At 36.5% G+C, this 22,125-nt stretch overlaps 1 protein-coding gene and 1 long non-coding RNA gene across 5 annotated transcripts in view; one reads left to right on the top strand and one right to left on the bottom strand.

The window, feature by feature from the left end:
* Positions 1-22,125, top strand: part of Macc1 (MET transcriptional regulator MACC1) — a 113,499-nt gene that overhangs the window by 20,972 nt on the left and 70,402 nt on the right. The gene's annotated exons all lie outside the window — the stretch shown is intronic.
* Positions 9,772-22,125, bottom strand: part of LOC121139183 — a 30,862-nt gene continuing 18,508 nt past the window's right edge. The window contains exon 3 of the long non-coding RNA XR_005876028.1: positions 9,772-10,052. This is a non-coding gene — a long non-coding RNA (uncharacterized LOC121139183). The remainder of the gene's footprint in view (positions 10,053-22,125) is intronic.

Genomic DNA, 22,125 nt, shown 5'->3' with positions numbered 1-22,125 from the left:
GTTTATAATTTGTATAAATTATCCATTTCATAACATCATGTACTAGAACTGGAAGATAATAATATGCAAGCAGAATATTAATGTGTTTTCATGAGAACAAGGAAAACAGATATGGTATCAATCTATTGTAACTTGTAATAAAATTATTACGCATACTTTTAAGAACGTATAAAACTTTTTACTAGTGGGCTTAAATAATATCACTAATTTATTGTTGTGTCTTACGTTGTTCTATATTTATTGTGTATTTATATAGCTTATTTGTCCTTTCTGTTCAAATTTTTTATTAAATTTCATTTGTGTCTCTGGGAGGCACAGGCAGGTGAATCTCTGTGAGTTTGAGACCAGTCTGATCTACAAGAGCTAGTTCCAGGACACCTTCCAAAGCCACAGAGAAACCCTGTTTCGAAAAACCAAAAAGGAAGTAAATAAGTAAAAATCAATTAAAATTTGTGTGTGTTGAGGGGATGCATATGTCATAGTGCACAAATGGGAGTTGGTTCTCTCATTTCATCATGTGGTTTCTGGAACAAAATTCAGATTGTCAGGCTTGGGAGCAAGCACTTTCTTATAAGCCATCTTGCCAGCTGAGGAAATTAAAAATAGTATGTAAATTTTTAATAATTGTCATTGTGTCAAAAACAAGCACAAACTTCACAAAAGTTACCACTGCAGATAATGTTACATCGTGTCCCAGTGATCCAATTCATTCTTTTGTGCTCTTCTTTGTTCTGTAGATTTATGTATCCTCCAGTTTACCCTTCCAAGTTTCTATTACAGGATTTCAGTTGGATTTTGCCTAGGAGAGGTCCTGAAAATAAACTGAGAAATGAAGAAAAGAGAAAGTGAGTCACTTGTTTTCCCAGCTTCTGGGCCCCCTTGGGTAGCAGCAGGTAGCCATGAACCCCTGTGCCCATAGGTCAGAAGTCTTCCTTAGTCCTAGAACTGGTGTATAGTCATTAATGCTTTTGCCCAGTGATGCTCCCCTGTATAATCCAGGACCTGTAAGCAGAGCCTGTGTGTTAACTTCCATGAAGCAGAATGTTGTTCTAGAAGCAGATAGTTCAGCCAGGCTGTGTTTCTAGATTGGCATGAAATACACCTCACTTTTGACTGTCCCAGCACCTCATCCATGCTTCCAATGCTCATAGGGGGCAGCTTTCTTTGAGTTTCCAAAATCTCTTGAGTCACCTTTGAATGATAGCAATAAGTAGGTCCCAGTTTCTCCTACCTCCTCTTTTTTGTTTCTCAAGCCATGGAGATACTAGATGCTTTCTGTAGTTATTAATATGTCTTGGTTAGCTCACATGCTGGTTTTTTTTTTTTTTTTTTTTTTTTTGCTCGTTTAGACTTCTAGACACTTTTTTTTTTTTTTTTTTTTGGTTTTACGAGACAGGGTTTCTCTGTATTGTTTTGGAGGCTGTCGGTCCAGCCCGGCCTCGAACTCAAAGAGATCCGCCTGCCTCTGCCCCCCGAGTGCTGGGATTAAAGGCGTGCGCCACCACCGCCCAGCTCTAGGCACTTTTTAAATTATTATCTCACATAGTTTCATAACTGAGCTCTGACAATATGGTAGGTGCTGTGTTATTTGTAGATACGAGTAGGGTGTTCATTGAAGAAGATTACACAGATTAGTATAGTTGGTGTGAAAAGAGATGAATGTATGGCCGGGTGGTGGTGGCGGCGCACACCTTTAATCCCAGCACTCGGGAGGCAGAGGCAGGCGGATCTATGTGAGTTTGAGGCCAGGCTGGGCCAACAGCCTCCAAAACAATACAGAGAAACCCTGTCTCGTAAAACAAAAAACAAACAAACAAAAGAGATGACTGTATGAACAAGCCATTTATAAAATACCATTGTATTATTTTCTGTGTCTTTTACGTCATTTCTTACTTATGGATGGGCTCTGTGTATTAAAGTACCGATTGTTCTTCTCTAGTAATGAATGTTTTCACAAAACAGAGCAAACATTTTTAGGAACACTACTTATTTATTCTTGTCAATGCAACATTAATTTGGTAGAAGCTGAAATCATAGGAATATGCCCACTGTTTTTTTTTCTCTGTCATTGACAGTTCATGTACAGAGTCTCACATCAAAACATGGGTTATTATTAGGAAAGGACATTCCATTGAAAACACTTCCACTTTTCTTGATTTGAAAAACAGAAGTAGAATTCTATGAGTTGCTCCTTTGAATCCATGAACTGATCCAGAATTTTCATTCTTTAAAATTAGCTGTGCAAGTAAAGTATTAAGAATGAGAAAAAGGTCCTGGCTGAATCCTTTGAACAGAAGAATTAACAAAGAGGAATCTTTGTTGTTATGCCTTGGCACTTACATTAATTTCCCAAGTCTACAAAATTTATATTGAGAAAAATTATTTAATATCATCAGATGATAATTTAAGTAATATCTGGATATCAAATATGAATATACTAAGTAATTAAAATAAAATGCTTTCTAAAAAGAAACTTCAAAATTAAATATTTATTTATGAAAGTTTACAATAGTTGTTTTTATATTGAGCAGATAAAAATTGCATAATATATTTGAACAAACATATAAAACCAGGTTTTTCTTTTTATGCCTGGTCCTATGGTTCTAATAGATATGTTCTCATATTATATTTGGTCATTCTTTTTATCTTTGTAGGGCCATTTATTAATAATCATTCATGTCTTAAGTACCCTCCTTTATTGTTAAGTAAATCTCACACTTGAATGACTGACCTTAGTGAAAGTAGAAGTTCTGTCCATTGAAGTCAGTGTTGCTGATTTAAAATGTTATTTTATGTCACTGCCCTTGTAAGCTGAAGTCAAGTGCTGGAACTTGATTTGCAAGCTAGGTCAAGAGTAGACTATTACATTCATTAGAGTGGGCCTTATGAAAACTGAAAGGGCTAGAAAATCATGTTTTCAAACACTGAGTCTCAAAATCATTTAGGCAAGAAAGTATTTGTGGTTTTCTTCTCTCAGCACTTTCTACACAAATACCACATCCAACCCAGAGTTAGATAGCACAATTTTTAGACACTATAGACATGTTTTTTTTTGTTTTTATTTTGATGTAATGTTACCTGTGTCACCCTTGGTGACCACCTTTTGAGGATGTGTAGGTACATATAGTTTAGTGGGCATTCATATATAGTTTAGTGGGCATTCATATATACCACTCTGTCTCAGAGCAAAATAATAAGAGGGTTACACAGTCATGAAATAATGCATTTGAATCTTATAAATGGTAAGCAGTATCACAATGTATTACAAAAGAAACACATTTGTAGGGGATTTATTGTAGGGAAAAATGACTCATATGGCATTTAATATCTATTCATATGTTGGGTCAAAAGACACTGAGTTATGTTGATACTCCATTTATGACCTGGTGGTAGTTTAATTCCAGCAATCAATATTCTTCATGATATTGAATCCATATGCTTATTTTGAAATTATTTTGTAGCTTACAAATTTGCCTTTTTGCTTGGTGAAAGTTGCCATAAGCACATGGAATTTTAAAACACTATAGTATAACTATATTAAATTGTTTATATTTAATCTCATCATTTTATACTTTCAAAATTTACTTATTATTTAAAATTGAGAGGTCTGCAGAACAATAGCAGTCAATGGAATTAATGTTATGTCACTAAGGCTTTTATACTGTAGTAAAAATCAATTCCCTGTAAATCTGTGACTTACTTTATTGTTATATAGCTTCTTTTTCTGTTAGTTTTCTTCGGAGGTATGGTGGCAGAACTTGTCTTTGACACCTATAATAACTCCTGATGGTTGAATAGCATAATTTTTAAATGTTACACATTCCAGGACAAAATGTCAGCCAGCCAGCCTGTCTCAATGCCAGCCAATATGTGCTCGTTCGGCATAACATGCCTTAGACATACTCACATGTCCTTGGCTAGAGATAATGACAAGGTTCTTTTTACCTGGCTGCTAGAGTGGGCAGAAAGTTTGTGTCCCAAAAGCCAAAGATGTAGAAACATTTGCTGGAAGGCACAAATGGCTGTCACAGTTTTAGACACACAAATTATGTGGAGATATATATCTTCATGTAGTTTTAAAAATTCTTTAAAAAATCTTTCCTAAGGAATCCTCACCAAATTCATTCTTCTTCCTTTTTTTCTTCAAACATAGCAATTCAAGTTCCTCAAGCCAATTATTTGACGTTTTTATTTTTGTCATATGAATTCTCCCAAAGTTTCCACATAGTACTTAAATAATACTCCCAGTGGAATTAAGTATAACAGACCCATCTTCCATTTTCAGTATGACTGTTATTTATTATTTTGCCTTTTTTCAATATAATGCTACAGTTTTTATATGCTTGTTCCCTCCTGACCACAGCCATATTTCATTCAACCCAACTATTTTTGGGTTGATTAAAATAATAATTTATTTTAATTTTTAATTACATGTTATAATTTAGTAAATGTCTGTACTTTTGGACCAATTTTTTAATTGAAGTTTCCCTGTACCCTTTATGGTATTATTGGTGGTAAATTCATCATACTTTATTGAAAATCTCACAAAACATCTAAACCATTCTTTTCTACCTCATACCAATTAAGAATGTTCTCGGCTCATGAGAGTTTATGGGAAAGCCACACGAGGAAGTAAGGAAAATAATCAATATGAGGAAAAATAAACGAGGCTTTACTGACCTGCAACTATTGCATCATGGTTCTGCAGTGGCTGAGGTGACTTGGAGGTAACTCAGGTGTCGTTACTTCAGAAGACTCAGGGCTCTTACACAAAGGTCAAGGATTCACTGTACATGTGAATCTGTGTATGTTGTTGAGAATGTGCACCAGGAGCAGGAGTGTTAGGATTTGACTCCCCTTTTGTTCTTTCTCAGAAGTATGATATTGGGTAAGTAACCAGTACTGGTGTGCAGCAATTCCTCAACTGGAACATATTTCCAGCCATGTCCGTGATCACTCCCACAGTGTGGCTGTGAGGGTAAGAGGTAATACAGATGATAACTGCACCCAACCCTTTCTGGAAGAGCTGTTCTAAGGTACTGTCCACAGGAAGTAAGCTGTCTTAGACAGCCTCTTCTTTACCACTGCTGGATTTTCTTACTTACAACCTAGTCTCGATTGTCTTAAATTAGTAACAATGCTTTAAAATGCTAAAGGTTTTAGTTTTTACTGCGTTTTCTACTTTCATCCTACACCCTTTGCACGGAAACACATCCCTTTCCATTTTTCTTCATAGATTAAAGTCTATTAACACTTCTGCTTCCTTCTGAGAATTTTGTAGGCACCATTTGTTCTTATGTAGGACAATCTAACCCAGTTGAAGAGCCTTTCTTAGCTCTTGTCTCTTTTTTTCATGGTTACATGACATTTTCACCTAGTGTGTTTCTTTCATAGAGTTTAATTTGAGGTCTTTCTTTTGGACATGGTTCAAATGCCAGGAGCTATATATTTGAAAATAATAATAATTGTAATGTGGTCCCTTAAAGCTTATATTGGGTAATTCCCTAGAATATTGATGGAGATCTTACAATAACAAGTAGTTGGTCTTCATTCAAAGAATCACTTCTTGGTGATTCAGATTTAGGCTTTTTCTACTTCTTAGGAGCAATACTGATTAATTATCTTTCATAATCTTGACAGAAGGTTGAAAATGATGAGTGTTATATACTGGACTAGGAAAGGCAATGTCTGCTGTTCATATTTAAAAGGCATTCCTCTGATGAACTACTAAATTCAAATTGATAGCATTTTGGTCGCAAGACTAGCATTTAAATGTGCAGCATTTAAATGTTTATCATTATCATCATTTTCATAATGATAAAGTTTTGAAGAAAATGAGAAAAAGGTGCAATATTAGTTAAGATGTTTAGTTTTCTTTTTTTTTTGACCAGTTTTCTTTGATTGACCTTAGTGCTCATTCACAAAATAATTTGTTGCTTTAGAAAAGTGATGTAATTTTCACAAAATTTAATCTATTTCTTGTTAGGAGAAAGCATGTTGGTGAACCTGTAAATATATCATGCTGCAAACCACTGATGTCTTGTATGCCTCGACCATCTTTAATGTGTGAGGAAGAGATCTATTTTTTTCCCCTCTGCTGATTATCCTTGTGAACAGTTATTCAAGAAATGCCATGGGCATAACTGTACAGACAGAATGCCATAAGCCAGGCAGATGGGATTAGAAGCTTATAAGCTCTTCTTGCTAGTTCCTAGCCTATATTTTTAAGCAAAGTAAGGACTTTATCCAAGAGTAGAAAAGAAAAGTATGTGGTAAGTGGAATGAGAAGTAGAGGAAAAAATGCTTCAGAGAATGAAGACATAGGTAGAAAGATGTGGGATTTGGAATGTTTTTCCTATCGCACAATGGAAGGTTATGGCCACATAAACCTGTAGTCAATTTTAGCATTAGGTAGATGGCTAGGTGCTGTCAAATTTAGATTTTTTTCTACTATATCATTATGCTAAAGCAAAAGTGAGCTTGTGATTTGAGAGCAAATACATACAATGCTGAATGATAAAATCAATGCTGGGAAGGGGGCAAATGAGGACTTTGGGGGGTAGAAAGCAGTGTTGAAAGTTAAAACCAAGCATTTAAAGTCTCTGACTTAAGTAATTGTTGACACTGGGGTATTACAAAGAGGCAGGGTTGAGGTGAGGTTGAATGAAGGCTAAAAAGAAGCTGTAGAGAATTTTCAAATATACTGCATGAATTTTACAGTCATTTATTACTCCAAGACAAATTGCCACCAACTTAGATGCTTAAAACGAACAACCACCTATCATTTCACTGTTCTGTATAACAAGCCTAGCATAATTAGGTGGGTCCTCTCTCTCAAAGACATCTTAAAACTTACATAAAAGTCACACTTAAGAATTTTCATAAAAATTCTCCTGAGAGTTTTGGTGAGAAAACTCTAAGCTCATTTATGTACTACAGAGTTAGTTTGAGGGAATATAAGGATGACTGGAATATTTGTTATCTTGATGTTTAGTTTTTGAGTTATTTGTATATTCTAGATACTCTGGCAAATAGAACTGGCAAAATTTCCTCAATTCTGTAGGCTGCCTCTTCATTTGATTGACCTGAATATGACATGGTAGTTACCATCGTGAACACACAGTGACTATAAATGCCAATATGGATCTGGGGAAAAAGATGAAAGGAAAGCAGGAACATGAGGGGAAAGGAGACAGTAAGGAGTAAGAATGGGTCAGCAGGGTTGTGTATGGGGTAGGTAGTGAGTGACCATAAACATGGTGCCATGTATACAAGTGAAACGTAGTTGGTTGTTTTTTACTCTTTACTCTTTATTTTTTGGGGGCCTGCTACCTGTCTCCCAAATAAATGACACACAGAGTCTTATTCTTTCTTATAAATGTCCAGCCTTAGCTTGATTTGTTTCTTGCCAGTTTTTCTTAAATTATCCTGACTACCTTTTGCCTCTGGGCTTTTTCCTTTTCTTACTTCTGTATATCTTACTTAACGGCTGACTCCTGATGTCCTCCTCTCCTCGTTCTCTTTTTCCCTTCCTTCCTCTTCCCAAATTTCTTCTATTTATTCTCTCTTCCTGCCAGCACCATCTATCCTTTCTCCTGCCTCACTATTGACTGTTTTTTTATTAGACCATCAGGTATTTTAGACAGGCAAATAATCACAGCTTCACAGAGGTAAACAAATGCAATATAAACAGAAGAAACACTTTTACATCAGTAAACAAATGTTCCACTATATAAACAAATGTAACACATCTTAAAATACTATTCGACAACAGAAACACTCAGAAATAAAAATAGGAGAATTTGTCAGTTATAGCAAGGGGCCATCTGCATTTTCAAAAGGCTGCCTACATCCTTCGTTATAAGGGTCCCTCAATTCTACTGTCAGCTATTGGACATTCTGCTTTGCCCATAAGGATTTGCTTTTGCCTCAAAATATAACAAAGTCATGCATATGCATCTTATGAGAACAGAAGATGAACTCCCAATCAAGGGAAGACATTAGAGGTTGGTGAAAGTCACTGGGGTTGAGACTATGTTAGAACTCAGCTTCCTGCACTAGTCATGCTTTGTTAAATATTTTTTCTCTATTGTAGATGAGCTAACAACTTTACCAAGTGCAAACTTTATAGTGGCCCTGTGCAATTTGTTTCTAGATTTGTAACGTTTGCTTTCACACTCTATTTTATGAGTTTTTTTAACTTGTAAATGTGATTTCCCCCATGACTTTATTGAGTTATTTGACTCATGGATATATATTTATTTTATATTTGGCTGCTTAGACTTCTCATTAATTCTAATAATGTCAGCTATTCTCTTGGCTTTGTTGGGAGCATCATCACAGTTTTATAGATAATAATTTTTCTCTTTTTAAATGTTTATATTTTAATTTCTTTATATTTCACTGTCTTGGTCATAAAATCTAGAGAGTTGGAGAGTTGCAATAACATGATTTCCTTGCCTCATACCTGTAGACTTGGGGCTTTCTAATATTTTCATCAATTGTGAGTGCAGACACTGATTTTTCTCACCCATTAAATTAGTTCTGTTGCTATTAATATGTTATCACAATGGGAGCTAGCTGAATTTGCATGTATTACTCACTCGATGCTTTTATGCATCTTATTTGTTTATCTTTATGGGTAATATCTTACCTTACATTCACCTGAGTTTCACTGTAACAATTTATTTAACAATGTTACCCTCATTAAGAAGAACTCTTTATGATCTGGAGTATTTATATGAGGCTTTATAACTAAAATTTGTTATAACTATAGTTTATTTAGTGTAAATCTAGTGAATTCAAGAGAAAAGTCCACAACAGAATAAGAGTAAGCACAGAATTTTTGAAATGTTGACATAATTTAATAAGTTATTGATTATGTGTTTCTGAAATAAAATTAGCATATGGACCAACAACAATATACTTTTTCAGTAGGGACAGATTGTTATGTTCAGTTTTGGATTTATAAAATATTTATAAGAAATATTCAGACATTAATATTTGTTGCAATCTGAGGAAATAAAATGTAACAAATAAAGATAAGATGTATTTACAAATATGAACTAGAGAACAAAAGGATATTGACATTTTTATCAATACAGTAGAAGGAAGAAATGAATAAAAGCAAATATACTAACAGAAACTCAGGTAGTAGAAATAAATAAAATTCCATAGTTATAAAGATGACTTAAAATACTGGAACGCAGTTGCTTAAATATAGCCTCTGCAACCACTGTAACTTTTTAGGGATCTGGCTGTTGTTGCTAGTGGTAGTGTAATAACAGTCAGTTATATGGTTAAATAAGGGCACAGAACATGATAATGCTCAACAAATATCCTCCTTATGTAGTAGCAACTTGTTCTACCAATAGATTTGAGGTAGCTGCCTTAGTGTGTGGGCTTCAGTGTGTGGACATGATCCCTTATAAGGAAGAGCAGGGGTCTCTCTCTCCTTCGGGTGGTGGTCTGCACATCCAGTGTTGCACTGCACCTCCAGGGTCAGAAGACCGCAGTTGCTGTTTACCTTCTTTGCGGGAATGCTCCCCAAATAAATATCTGTTATTCTTTTATTCAGTGTTCGTGGATTTCCTTAACCTGCCCTCAGACTCTTTTTAAGATATAATCCATATTAAGATACCATTGTTTCACCTAATACCAAGAAGAGGAGGAGGAGGAGGAGGAAGCACTACACTGACAAACACTAAACCCTGACATCAATTTCCCGGGTTTATTTTTATTTTATTTTTCTTTCCAGAGAATTTGAACCATGAGAAGGAAAGTGTCATAAAATTATGAGGTGTAACAAACCAAACGACTTCGGTATGTTGGCGTCACTGTCACATAAAATATAAATTGCTTTAGGTAGTGTCAGGGAAAAAGAGTACTAGAGACAAATGAGGAACATTCACACCACTGTTGCACATGTTTTTAAGTGGTTTGGTATTGCAATATGCAGGGTTTACAGTTAGATATAGTCATTGATGATGGCTTTTCTCCCACAATGCATTGAAGTTGTGATCACACAGCTTCTCTGACTGCCTGATTGGTGCCTGCAAAAAAAAAAATAGCAAGGAACATGAAAGTGGGAGGGAGGATAGGGAACAGTGAATGGATATGATATGATATGATATGATATGATATGATATGATCACAGTGCACTGTATATGATACTTTCTTAAATAAAACAACTTGACAATTTCAAAATCATGATGAAAATTTATTCCATCTCTAACAGAAATTACACACGCATAAAATAATTGACAAGTGCTTATGAATAGCATAGTTTGCAAACCTAAAATTAGAGCTACAAATGAGCAGAAATGTCCCACTGTATGCTAATAATTTGTCATTTAGTTTTGGCTATTTTGTGTTTGTATTTTTCTAATATTTAAAGCATTTACATGATAATAGTGAGGTATTCAAAGAGAATTGCAAAGATAGTAGAGGTCTTATCCAGCCTTTATGGGAAAATGTTAGAATAACCGCATAATATCTGCTCCAGTAAACTGTTATTGGTACAATGTGGACACATGGCCTCTGTAACCAGAGCCTATGCACAGATTCATGTAACTACCAAGACGCAAACCTATCCCATCATCACAAAACTTTTCTTGATGCCACTTACTATAGTCCTTACTACATCTCTTCCCTCCACCTTTTTTACTCCCTGACAATCACTAATTTATCATGTAGAGTATGCCTTGTAGAATAAATCACACCATGTGTGGCCTTGAATGACTAGCTTGCTTCATATAAAGTTCTTGAGATACATACAATTCGTTACATTTATCAATAGAGTAATATTGTTGAGTAATATTCTACCATAGTTCAATCATTTACTCATCAAAGGGTTGTTTGGTTGTTTAAGGTAGCTATTAAAAACAAACCTGCTATAACAATTGTGTCAAAGTTTTTGCATGAAGATAAATTTTCATTTGTGTGGGATAAATGTCAGTGAATGTCATTGTTGGGCTACATAGTAGGTATACATTTGGCTTTATTAGTGAAATTAATTATTTTGTCCTCATTTGGATAGGAATAAATAAAAATCACAGAGGCTCCAGCCTGGGATTTGGAAATAAATGGACATTGTGTTAGCTGGCACTACCATTTTCAGTTCTGTGACTTAGCAAATTAGTTTAATTCCACTATGTTTCAGGATGTTTTATTTCACATGGATTTCTCTAACTCTTCTTTTTGTAATTTTAACTTCTATTTCACCAGCTCTATTAAGGTATAATTGGCAAATATTCTTCACACTTAATCTGTACAATCTATTTTCATATATGAATGCATGATGAAGTGAAATCATGATCCTTTATACAGTAGGAAAGTATTCTTCACACAATTAGAAATGAAAAACATAAATCTTAATTTTTAAAGAGAAAACACTTGAGCTTTATAGTTTTCTTGAGTTTATGATCACTATCATATTTGACATCTGTTCTCATTTCTAAACCTGCTTTGTGAAATGTGTGGTTTTGGTGATGGTATACATGACCCTTACCCTAAATGAATAAATGGAAAAAAACTTTTTTTTTAATTAATGGTGTAACAAGTTGTTCTCAATACACAAAGTGAAAAGTTTGCCTGAATGGATATTAGTACTGTGGTGGTTTGAATGAGATATTCTCCATATAGCTTGGAACATTTGAACACTTGGTCCACAGTTGGCAATTCTATTTGGGGTGAAGGGGCTGGGAGGTATAGTCTTGCTAGAGGAAGTGAGTTTTAAGATTAAAAGACCTCTTACCAGTCGAAATCACTCTCTTTGCTTTGTGCTTATGGTTCAAAATACGAGCTCTAGACGTTCTGTTCCAGATGTCAAGCCTTTTGCTTGTTTGTCATGCCTCCCTGCCGTGACAGACCCCTGTTGTTCTGGAACAATGAGCCCAGATAAACTCTTTTGTAAATTGCCTTGGTCAAGGTATCTTACTATAGCAGCACAAAAGTAGTTGATACAGAAGTTATGATTGGCTATTCATGCGAGGAATGTGAGTATTAATTCACATTTGGAGATGAACACACAGTTTGTACTTAATTTTAAACTTTATTATTTTTAGCTCAAAAATGTTCCTTATTTAGCTTACTCAGTGCTGAGATCAGAAGAACTCATCAGTGTGCTTGGTATATACATTCTTTTAATATATGATTTACATTTTATTTTATGAAAACGTTTTATATGAATGAGAAAGCATGATTTGGAATTGTATATATTAAATGGCGAAAGTGTATTTAGGGTGATGAGAATTTTATTTATTGTATTACTTTTGTATTAAAATTCTAGTTTGTATGCATTTGTATACACATAATACATCAGAATATAATATATATCTGACTTTCATTTTATTTTTATAATTATATATATATATATGTGCATCTTTATGTGCCCTGTCTGCACAGGAATGTAGGTACCGGCAGAGGCAGAGGTGTTGGGTCCCTCTGGAGCTGGTTACAGGTAATTGTGAGCTTCCTGACATGGGTACTGAAAATTGAACTCAGGTCCTCTAGGAGAGCTTTACATCTCTAGGAACCATGTTTCTTTCCCCCATCTGAGTTTTAGCAGGTAATTTCACTGTCTTTTAACCTCAAAGTTTTGGAATGACTTTCTTACATTTCTTCCTTGAGATGCATTGAGTTCTCTGCACTTCAGTTAGGTGAGGTCTCAGCATGATAATTGCAGGTGAGCAGCCATCTAGCTCTCTGACAAGTCCTCTCTAATCTTCTTATATCTTTTGGCATACATTGCACAGTGCGTTATTTAATTTGAACCATCCCATCAATATTGCTTACTATCTTGAGTCTTGGCAAGTTCTGGGATAGAAAAGCTGACTCAGTCAGTCCCTGCCCTTCAGCAAGTCACACTGCAGTGCTCAGTCTGTAATACTCTGCTGTTCACCTGACTATCAGTTCACTCACCCACTGCCGTGAGTCTGTCAGTTCCTAAAATTCACATGAGCATTGATGGGCTCAAAGGGAGATAATTATCCATGTTACACATGTTCGTGTGACACAATTGCTCCTTAAAATAGAGTTCCTTCAGCCCCATATTCAGAGCTAATTTCTTAAAAAAAAAAAACCAACAGTGCTAATCTCAGCCATCCTTGTCATCCCTAAAGCAGACTATTAGCAGTGTCTGGTATGACCTGGAATGACAGCATGGGCTAAGATGACATGTAGCTAGGATGAATCAGATTGCCTTCGTGTTGTAGGCTTTTGAAGTAAGTAATGGTGGTCAAACACTCATTTTTGTGGGTGGCTGATCTCAGTCTCCATCAGTTTATAGTGCTGGGTTAGAAAATTCTACCTGAACCACAAGAGATAATTTTGCCTAAATTACAGTCAGAACAAAGGCATTGTGGAAAACACATCTTACTTGTTTTAATATCAAGAGCACTTCTGTTTAGATTTTGCAGTTCTAAGCTGAGAAAAGACAAGGAGACACTGGATCCCAAAATACCATTCTTAAGGATAAAGTAGTTGTCCCTAAATCTTAGAGCAGAGATCAGCTTCCAATATGCTCTTTCCATTCAGGAGTCAAAATTTGCCTTTACAACATCAAATGCTGTATTTGTAACACTTGCCCAATAAGTATCTTAGCTAGTGGACTATTGTCTTGAAAGAATGTCCATTTTGAACTGGCACTTATTTTTATATACTCAGCAATGTGCTTGCACAAAACAAAACGAAATATCCACATTCTTAACATCTCATACAATGATTTACTGCCCCTCAGTACTCAGTATTCTTTGTGTATCAGAACCTCCTGGGAGATTATTTATGTATATGTGTGTCTAAATATAAATATGATACACAATATAACATACCAATAATATAAATAACATATATCTAACATCATATGTAGACATACATACATATATATATATACATACATACACACACACACACACACATATACACACAGACTCTTGGGCTGGGTTCTTCGCTTCTGTAATTTTTTTTAAGATCCAATTTTGATTTCATTGTAGAGGAATGATTGAGAGTAACTGTTTAATACAAGTCAGTTCCAGGAGGCCAGGCAGCAAGTAAGAACAGTATAGAACATCAGCTCTGCTCTCTAGAAAGACCCTGAGCTGGCACCAGGTGGTGCTGTGTGCAAAACTCTAGGCATGCTTCCAGTATCCCCAGCAGATCACAAGGTGCCTGCCTACCAGCTCCACAGAGAGGCAGAGGGTCTCAGCAGAGGGTAAGGTTGATTTGCTTGGAGGAAAATGAGCATAGAGAGATGGGAGCTCCCTCTTTCAAATGTTCACAGGTGCTTTGAGCTGCTTAGTAACTTAAGTCTTACGTTGATTTTATGAAAAAAAAGTTGAATGATAATGATTATGTTCATTGAGTTCTAATGATTTCCTTTGCATTTATTTTTCTAGTTTCTTAGAAATAGATTTAACTTAGTTATAATTAATATATTTGTATATTCATATAACCATTATGTTTAGCAGTGGATATACACAAAGTGCTGATCCAAGAGTATGTTTCTGTGGTTATTGAGACACATGATTAATTCAGCACATTAACAGTGGAACAAGAATAGGCTGAAAGTCATTAAATTTTATTACAAAAAGTGATAAACATCAAATGATAACAATATTTTTCGATTACTTTTTCCAGTGATCCGCAAAAGCTACTGTCAGACTGAACAATAAATTTAACTAGAATAACACTTAAATCTATATGGTGTTTATTCTTTTTCTACTTTCTAATATCTTTTAAGCATTGAACTTGGAGCCTTGAACATGCTGGCAAGCACTCTACTCCGAACTACATGTCCGGGCCTCCTCTCTTTCCACATTCTTTAAATACTTTGTAACTGCTCATCATTCTTGTTTAAAACCATTAGAATTAACACCAGGTATGGAGACACATACCTGAAATCCCAAGACTTGGGAGGCAGAAGCAGAGAATCAGGAGTTGCAGGTCATCCTTTGCTACCTGGCAAATTCCAGGCCAACCCAGACTATAAGAGTCCAAACACAAAACACACAATCAGAATTGGCACAGATATGCTAAAAAGAAAAAATCATCTTAAGCAGTGCCCAATTCATAATATCTAATTTTCATTTTAAAATTTCAAGGTATATTTTAAACTATTGTTTTATCTTTCCTTTGTATATTGAGAAAAGAGTTTATTTCTAGATTTTGATTCAAAATTATACCTTTAATTTCAATGGCAACATTCTTTCTACTGCAGCCCACTATATATGCCTCTGTTGTCATGAGTCTTGGCCTTCTTGGTAACACTGTACGTGAGCGTGTAAAAGAGAATATAATATAGGATCCCTAGCTACACCTAGTTGGTAGGTATTCCCATTTCTTGGGGAGGGAGGAAAGGTGTAGGGAGGAAGCCTAGGTCAAGCCACCTGTGTCAGAAGAAACAGCTGGAGCCAACCACATATCCAAGTTATTTCTAACTTTTCCCTCTGCATAACGAGAAGCAGAGGGAGAGAAGAAGGATCTCCTCACCTTTCCATTTTTATATGACATTTTATTTAATCCTTGATGTAGCATGACAAAGACTATGAAGCTATTAAAAAATGATAAAGGTAATATCTCATTTTTCACAGACAATACACAATGCTGTTTCCCAAGTTTATATGTAAAGATCTGCAGTGAAAATTCTGACTCCAAAGCCTTTGTGCTTTTTCAAAATGGATTTTTGTGTAAGAAAAATCACACCAAAAACATGGATCAGAGACAACCGGGAAGGGAAGTGCTTGTGATTTACTGGCAAGGATGTTTTGAAGCGAAAAAGAAAACAAACTGTGACGCAGGTTCAGTTCCATGGAATTTGAGGGCCTGAAGCTTTAGCTTCATTTTTTGCCCTGTAAATGTCACTTTGGGTTTAGTTCTTTTCAGCCAGGACTTGATCCGTGTGCCTTTAGAAAAACAGCAACACTTTGAAATTTGCAGGCAATTGATGGAACTAGAAAAAGCCCATCCTGAGTGAGGTAACCCAGATCCAAAAAGACAAACACGGTATGTACTCACTCATAAGTGGATATTAGACTTAAAGCAAAGGATAACCAGACGATACAATCCAGAAGTCCAGAGAAGCTAGGTAAAAAGGAGGACCCTAAGAGAAACACACATGGATGGGGAAAATAACTAAGATTTCCTGGGTAAACTGGTGGGGGGGGCGTGGTAGAAGGGAGAGAATGGGAGATGGGCACATGAGGGACCAAGAAGGCTGAGTTGAGGGAGGGACTGAGGGGGAGAGGAAGGAGATCCATTATGGGGTTAGGGAGAAACCTGGTGCTAGCGAAATTCCCAGGAATCCACAAGGATGACCCCAGCTAAGACTCCTAGCAATAGTGGAGAAGGTACCTGAAAGGCATTCCCCTTTAATCAGAATAGTGACTACCCTAATTGTCATCATAGAACCTACATCCAGTAACTGATGGGAATAGAAGTAATGAGCCACAGCCAAGCACTGGGCTGAGCTCCTGGAGTTCAGTTAAAGAGAGGAGGAGGGATCATATGAAAAAGGGGGGTCAATAGCATGATGGGGAAAACCACAGAGACAGCTGACCCGAGCAAGAAGGAGTTCACAGTCTATGGACTGACAGCTGGGAAAACTGCATAGAACCCAGCTAGGCCTTCTGAATGTGGGTGACAGTTATGTGGCTTGACCTGTTTGGGGGTTCCCTGGCAGTGATACCAGGAGCTATCTTGGGTGCATGGACTGACTTTTAGGAGCCCCTTCCCTGTGGTGGGATAACTTGCTTTACCTTGATACAGGGGCAGAGTAGGGCAGGTCTTGGTCCTTCCTCAACTTGGCATGCCAGATTTTGTTGACTCCCCAAAGATGGCCTTACTCCCTCTGAGGAGTGGAGGGGGAAGATGGGGGCAGGAGAAGGGAAGGGAGGGGGAACTGAGGTTAGCATGTAAAATGAAAATAAAATTAAATAAAAAAAGAAAAACGCAACCCAGAACGCAACCCAGAATATTTCTCCTGCATAGTAAGGTGTGGGAGTGGAGTGGCGGGTGGGTATCTTAAAATCAACGATTATGTCACAGAAGTCACAGATGACAACTCAAATAGCAGCTCAGTTCTCCCAGTTCTGAGATAGTTCATCCCCAAGAGTTTGTTAGGAGCATCTACTGCTTAAAGTTAGTGTTGAGCAAGAGGGGTGCTGGAAATGCCCTATGTTGACAATGGTAACGAATTCATTAACGATTTCCATAAAGTACTAATGCTCACTCTGTAGCCTAGAAATACTACAGCCATCATCCCAGTACAGTATACAGGGAGAGTCATCTTCTGCTCAAGCCTGTGTTTTAGCTCTTTGAGAGACGAGAGTCTAACTTTTACAGAGTCAACTTCTGGGGTCTTAGGAGAAAGTGGCTCAGGATAAGGAAGTCAGAATTTGTCTGTTTAACCTGGAACCTGTCAGCACAAACTCAGATGAGAAATGCTGTATTTACTAGGTCTCAGTAGGCAGTTGCATTGTGTTTTTTTCCTCATTTTGGGGCTAGCCTGATACATGTTCATATGTTAGGATCTGAGGCAGAGAGCTGACCAGCTGGATCCACAGTTCCCATCTGGTCTGACAGAACTGGCTATGGGCAAGATGACATGGAATGTTTCAAGAGAGTTTGGGGACAGGGATTTGCTGTTGACTTAACTGTGAGAAGCTATTCTCAGTAGAGTAACATGATGCTCCTCACTCCTCTTCTTCCTCAGCAATGCTGTGCCTCCAATTGGGAAGCTTGGATATAATAATATTTTCTTAATGCAGTCACTTTTATGAAGAACAAGTTCCATTTCTGGGTCATTACTACTAAGTAAACTGGAACCTGAAGCACACTGTTTGAAAATATTTTTATTTTCCCACTAACTTCCTGTAAATGTCACCCCTAATTTATTGTTTTACTTGTTTTGATTTTAACATTTTTACCCAAGAATAATATATACTTCTATGTTTAAATGTGTGTTACTTGAATATTTGTAAGTATTCTCAAATTCTTTTTGAACCAAAGAATGGTGTTTGGGTATATATATATATATATATATATATATATATATATATGTCCATGTGCATAGACATGTAAAATGAACTGACTTGAAAAGAGATAAAAAAGCAAATATCTATTGACAATTATATTCTTAGTCTAATCTTAAAAGATTGCTGTTATACAATGTATCTTTTACCAAAAGTCTACAATACTACACTGAATATTCATTTTTTTCATGAACCATGCTCTAAACTTTCATTAATTTGCTTACATGTTTATTTCTTTGCCTCAACAAACCTCTGATACTTCCACCTTTGTATTTTAAATTTTTAAGTTGTGGTAAAGCTTACAATGAGAGAGGAGTCCATCGTTAATAGTATAGTTCCCTAACAAACTTTTTTTTGTCTTTGCTGTGTTTGGTGCTTATCTTAAACTCGAAGCCACAATGACATTTGCTAGTGTATAACAACAATTTTTCACACTGGTGAGGTTAATGGAAATGAGTAGCACTGTTCCACAACTCATTCCTGTTGGTTTCACAGCCCATCATTGACTACTTTACTCACAAACCTACTTGATGATGAACTTAAACCTTGGTTAAGGTTCATACTCATACTCAGCTTCTCTGCAGCTTGAAAGAGCTGAAAGATAGTAAAACTTTTTTTTTTCATTCAAACCAATGCTTTCTCCCCCTTTTCATGGCCACTTGTAATTTCAGCTGTATTCTGAAGGATAAACACTGCCTGCTTTGTGAACCAGGATAATTACACAATTGACAATATTCAATGAAAATATAGAACCTTGCTATCACCTTGTAATATCAAATACTTGCCCAAAGGCTCATGTGCTTCATAAAGGTTTAGTTACCAGCTGGTGGACTTTTGACATATGATTGGATCATGAGAGTTCTGTGTTAACAAAGCTAGGCTACTAGGAGATAGAAATGATTTGAGGGAGTAAACCATCCAGATAGTGTCTTTGAAGACTATGTTTTGCCCCAGACTCTTCCTCTGTATCTTTTGTCTGCTTCCTAGATGCCATGATGTGAGAAACTTGCCTAACAGCATGTGAAACAGCTAATCAAGGACCAATGCCTCTAAAACCAGGAGCTAAAACAAATCTTTCTTCCTTTGTTTTTCTCAGATGTTTAGTCACTGTGGTGATCTCTTCTTCAAGTTATAATAAAGATTTCAACTGACAATTATATTAAACAAAGGGCCCTTTGGAGAGCAGGGTCTGATATTACTGGACAAGCGGTCACACACCCATGAGGAAGATGCCAGTGAACTTGAGGGACATCTTCCAAGACAACTCTCCACCACCCAGAGTACAAAAATACACAAAGCTCTCAAAATTATTAGCCCTTAAGACCATTGTTTACTTTTTGAAGTATTTCTTTATCTCTTCATAGTCTTTGATAGTTTGTCTTCAGGAATGAAGTTTTTTTGGAGCTGCTCCTTTGCTACATCATTAAACTGGAGGCACAGTAGATTCTGGCCCATCAGCTCTCTGCTTCTGACATTTGCTAATGTGATATATGTTGCAGAATTTTTATAATTTCCCTGAACTTAAGTTCTACCAATAAATGAAGGTTAATAAAATGTGAACAACTGATCAACACCACACCTTGCATAGTGATATTAACAAAATAATGTATTGATGAAGTGATTTGAGCAACCAGTGCTAGAGGTATCATAGAAATTACTATCCTTTATTAAACCACCTCAGACAGGCTCTCTGCTACTCTTCCCAGAAAATCATCTAAAATGACAGCTGGGATTTGCTGTCAGGCTGTCAAACCTATCAAATGTTTTCTTAGAATGATCAGAGATAACAAATACTGGAGCTGCTCCATAGATGGTGTTAGGGCATGTACATCTCTATCAGGAGTTGTCCTAGGGTTGATATCCAAGAAAGCCACATATTCACCAGCATACAAACCACTAACATGCTAATGAATGTCTTCAGTGACAACGATTACTTTGTAAGACAGTCAGGTCTTCTATACCAGTTGCATTTTCATGGTGATGTAATATTACTTGGGCAGGTTTGACATTTAAAAGTAAAAGAAAAGTCTATTAATCCATCAGTTTCTTTACTGATGTTTTAGTGTTTGTTGTCATCTATAAGAGGGGTGGCTGACACAGACTTATTTATATTTTGAAGCCATATAACATACTATGGGAAGAACTAAATACAGTACAGGTCTTTGGAAATCACAGGAATATGAGACATCCAAAGACTAATGATGATATCTTGAGCCTGAGTTTTCTACAATACTGATTGATTTTCATTATATAAAGACCACTGTAAACATTTGAAAGGGTGGGGGATAGCTTAGTGCTAGAGTCCTTGTCTAGAATGTACAAGGCTTCCGGCTCCATCCCCAGCATGGGGAAGAGAGATCACCACTTTATAAAAGAAAGACCATTTTTAAAGTGCATTTTAAAAAATCATTTTCAGGTTCTTTTTTTTTTTTCTCTTTAGGCCACATACCATACCCCTCCCTACCTTTTCTTCCCTCAAAAACCTCTAGGAACATTTAAGTTGTGCATTGGGTCAGTTTCCCCAGTTGTTTAAGAGCTGGTGTACAATTAGCAAAAATAACTCATGACAAAACTTTGTTCATCAGTTCTCTAAGAAAAAAGTGGTAAATGGGGTTTAAAAGTTCAGAATAAGTAAAAGGTGTACAAGAAAGTCCATGTTCCAAATTAAATGGATAGTAGATGGGTTTTTGGACATCTGCTCTTTCCAGAAAATAGGGGTTCCTGCTTCCCTAGACAATGTTTCAAAACAAACGCTGCCTTAGATAATGGCTGCCCTTGAGTAAAACTCCAAGAAAACACAGGACAGTGATTAAGTGTGGCTGTGCTCTCTGTCACCCTGGGTAAACAAGCCTTGTTCTCTGTTGTGGGCACACTCTTACCTCTGCTGATCTAGTCCAGATTGTCACCCTGTTCTACCTCTCCCCTTGTGCACATGCCAAGCCAGATTTAGGATCTAGTACTGTGGTGAAGTGTATATACTGAAAGATTGGGACAGGAAATTTTGCAGGGGTTGTTGAGAGCAGCCTGGAGGCCAACTGGGAAAGCACAGGAGTTTTTGGAGTGTGGATCTCAGCATGAGGCTCCCACAAACACAACCTCATTGGGCAACTTTGTTTTAGATTGTTGGCCATAACCCCAGACTTTCTACAGCAGAAACACTGGCGTGAGCCCAGCAGGCTGTATTTGATTAGACCTGCAGGTGAATCTGGTACACACGTTTAAAACAACCAAGTTGAGGGATAGTGAATGGACTAGGAAGCCATAATGTTGAGCCTGTGTTCCCAAGATGCTATGATCTTTCAGCAAGGAGCTTATGCTGGCCTCCTGAAGTGTTATGGTCCTTCAGTAATATTAATAAAACTACCTTTCCTTTTGAGTAAGGACTTCTTGTTTTATTCTAATGGATTAGATTTTATTTTTACTTGGAAGGTTACTCATTTCAAAGGAATGTAAATTGTCCCTTATTGTTCTTTTCCCCCCATAAGAAATGAAAGTGCTCAGACAGATGGTTAAACTGGTTTTCCATTTAAAATGTACTATATCTTACTGAAAATGCTTTTCCAAGGAAAGACCTGGGTTTTTGTTTGTTTGCTAATTAGATTTTGCTAAATTTTGCTGAAGGATTGAGCTCTTCCAGCTGATGGTTTGCTAAGGACTTTTAACTTTGGACATCATACTTGGTAAAATCCAACCACTGAATTTTTAAAGGGCTGCCAGGAAACTTGAGGATTCAAAGACATTTACATATTGCATAATTCAATTTTTTTACTCAATTTTCAATGTAATTTACCCTATAAGGGGAAAGTTTGTTATTGAACCGTTTAGGTTTTATGTACTCTACCTTTTATGATATTTTTGCTCAAGTCTTGAAAAATGCCACTCCTTCCTTTTCCTTCTTTTTTCTTGTTTTCTTTTCTTTCTCCTTTCTTCCCTTTTGTTCCTTGCCATAAAGCTTTTAATTTCTTTTTTATGTGAACCATACCTTTCTTGGTACTTCACCCTGGCTTGGAACTTACTGTGTAGTCTAGCCTGGGCTTGATCTCACAGAACTCCCATTGCCTCAACTTCCTAAGACCTGGTATTAAAGACATGAATCACC

The sequence above is a fragment of the Mesocricetus auratus genome, unplaced genomic scaffold (assembly GCF_017639785.1).
Source record: "Mesocricetus auratus isolate SY011 unplaced genomic scaffold, BCM_Maur_2.0 Super-Scaffold_15014, whole genome shotgun sequence".
In the NCBI taxonomy this organism is placed as follows: domain Eukaryota; kingdom Metazoa; phylum Chordata; class Mammalia; order Rodentia; family Cricetidae; genus Mesocricetus; species Mesocricetus auratus.
Note: the sequence above shows the minus strand (reverse complement) of the source record. Positions and strands in the feature narration are given on the sequence as shown.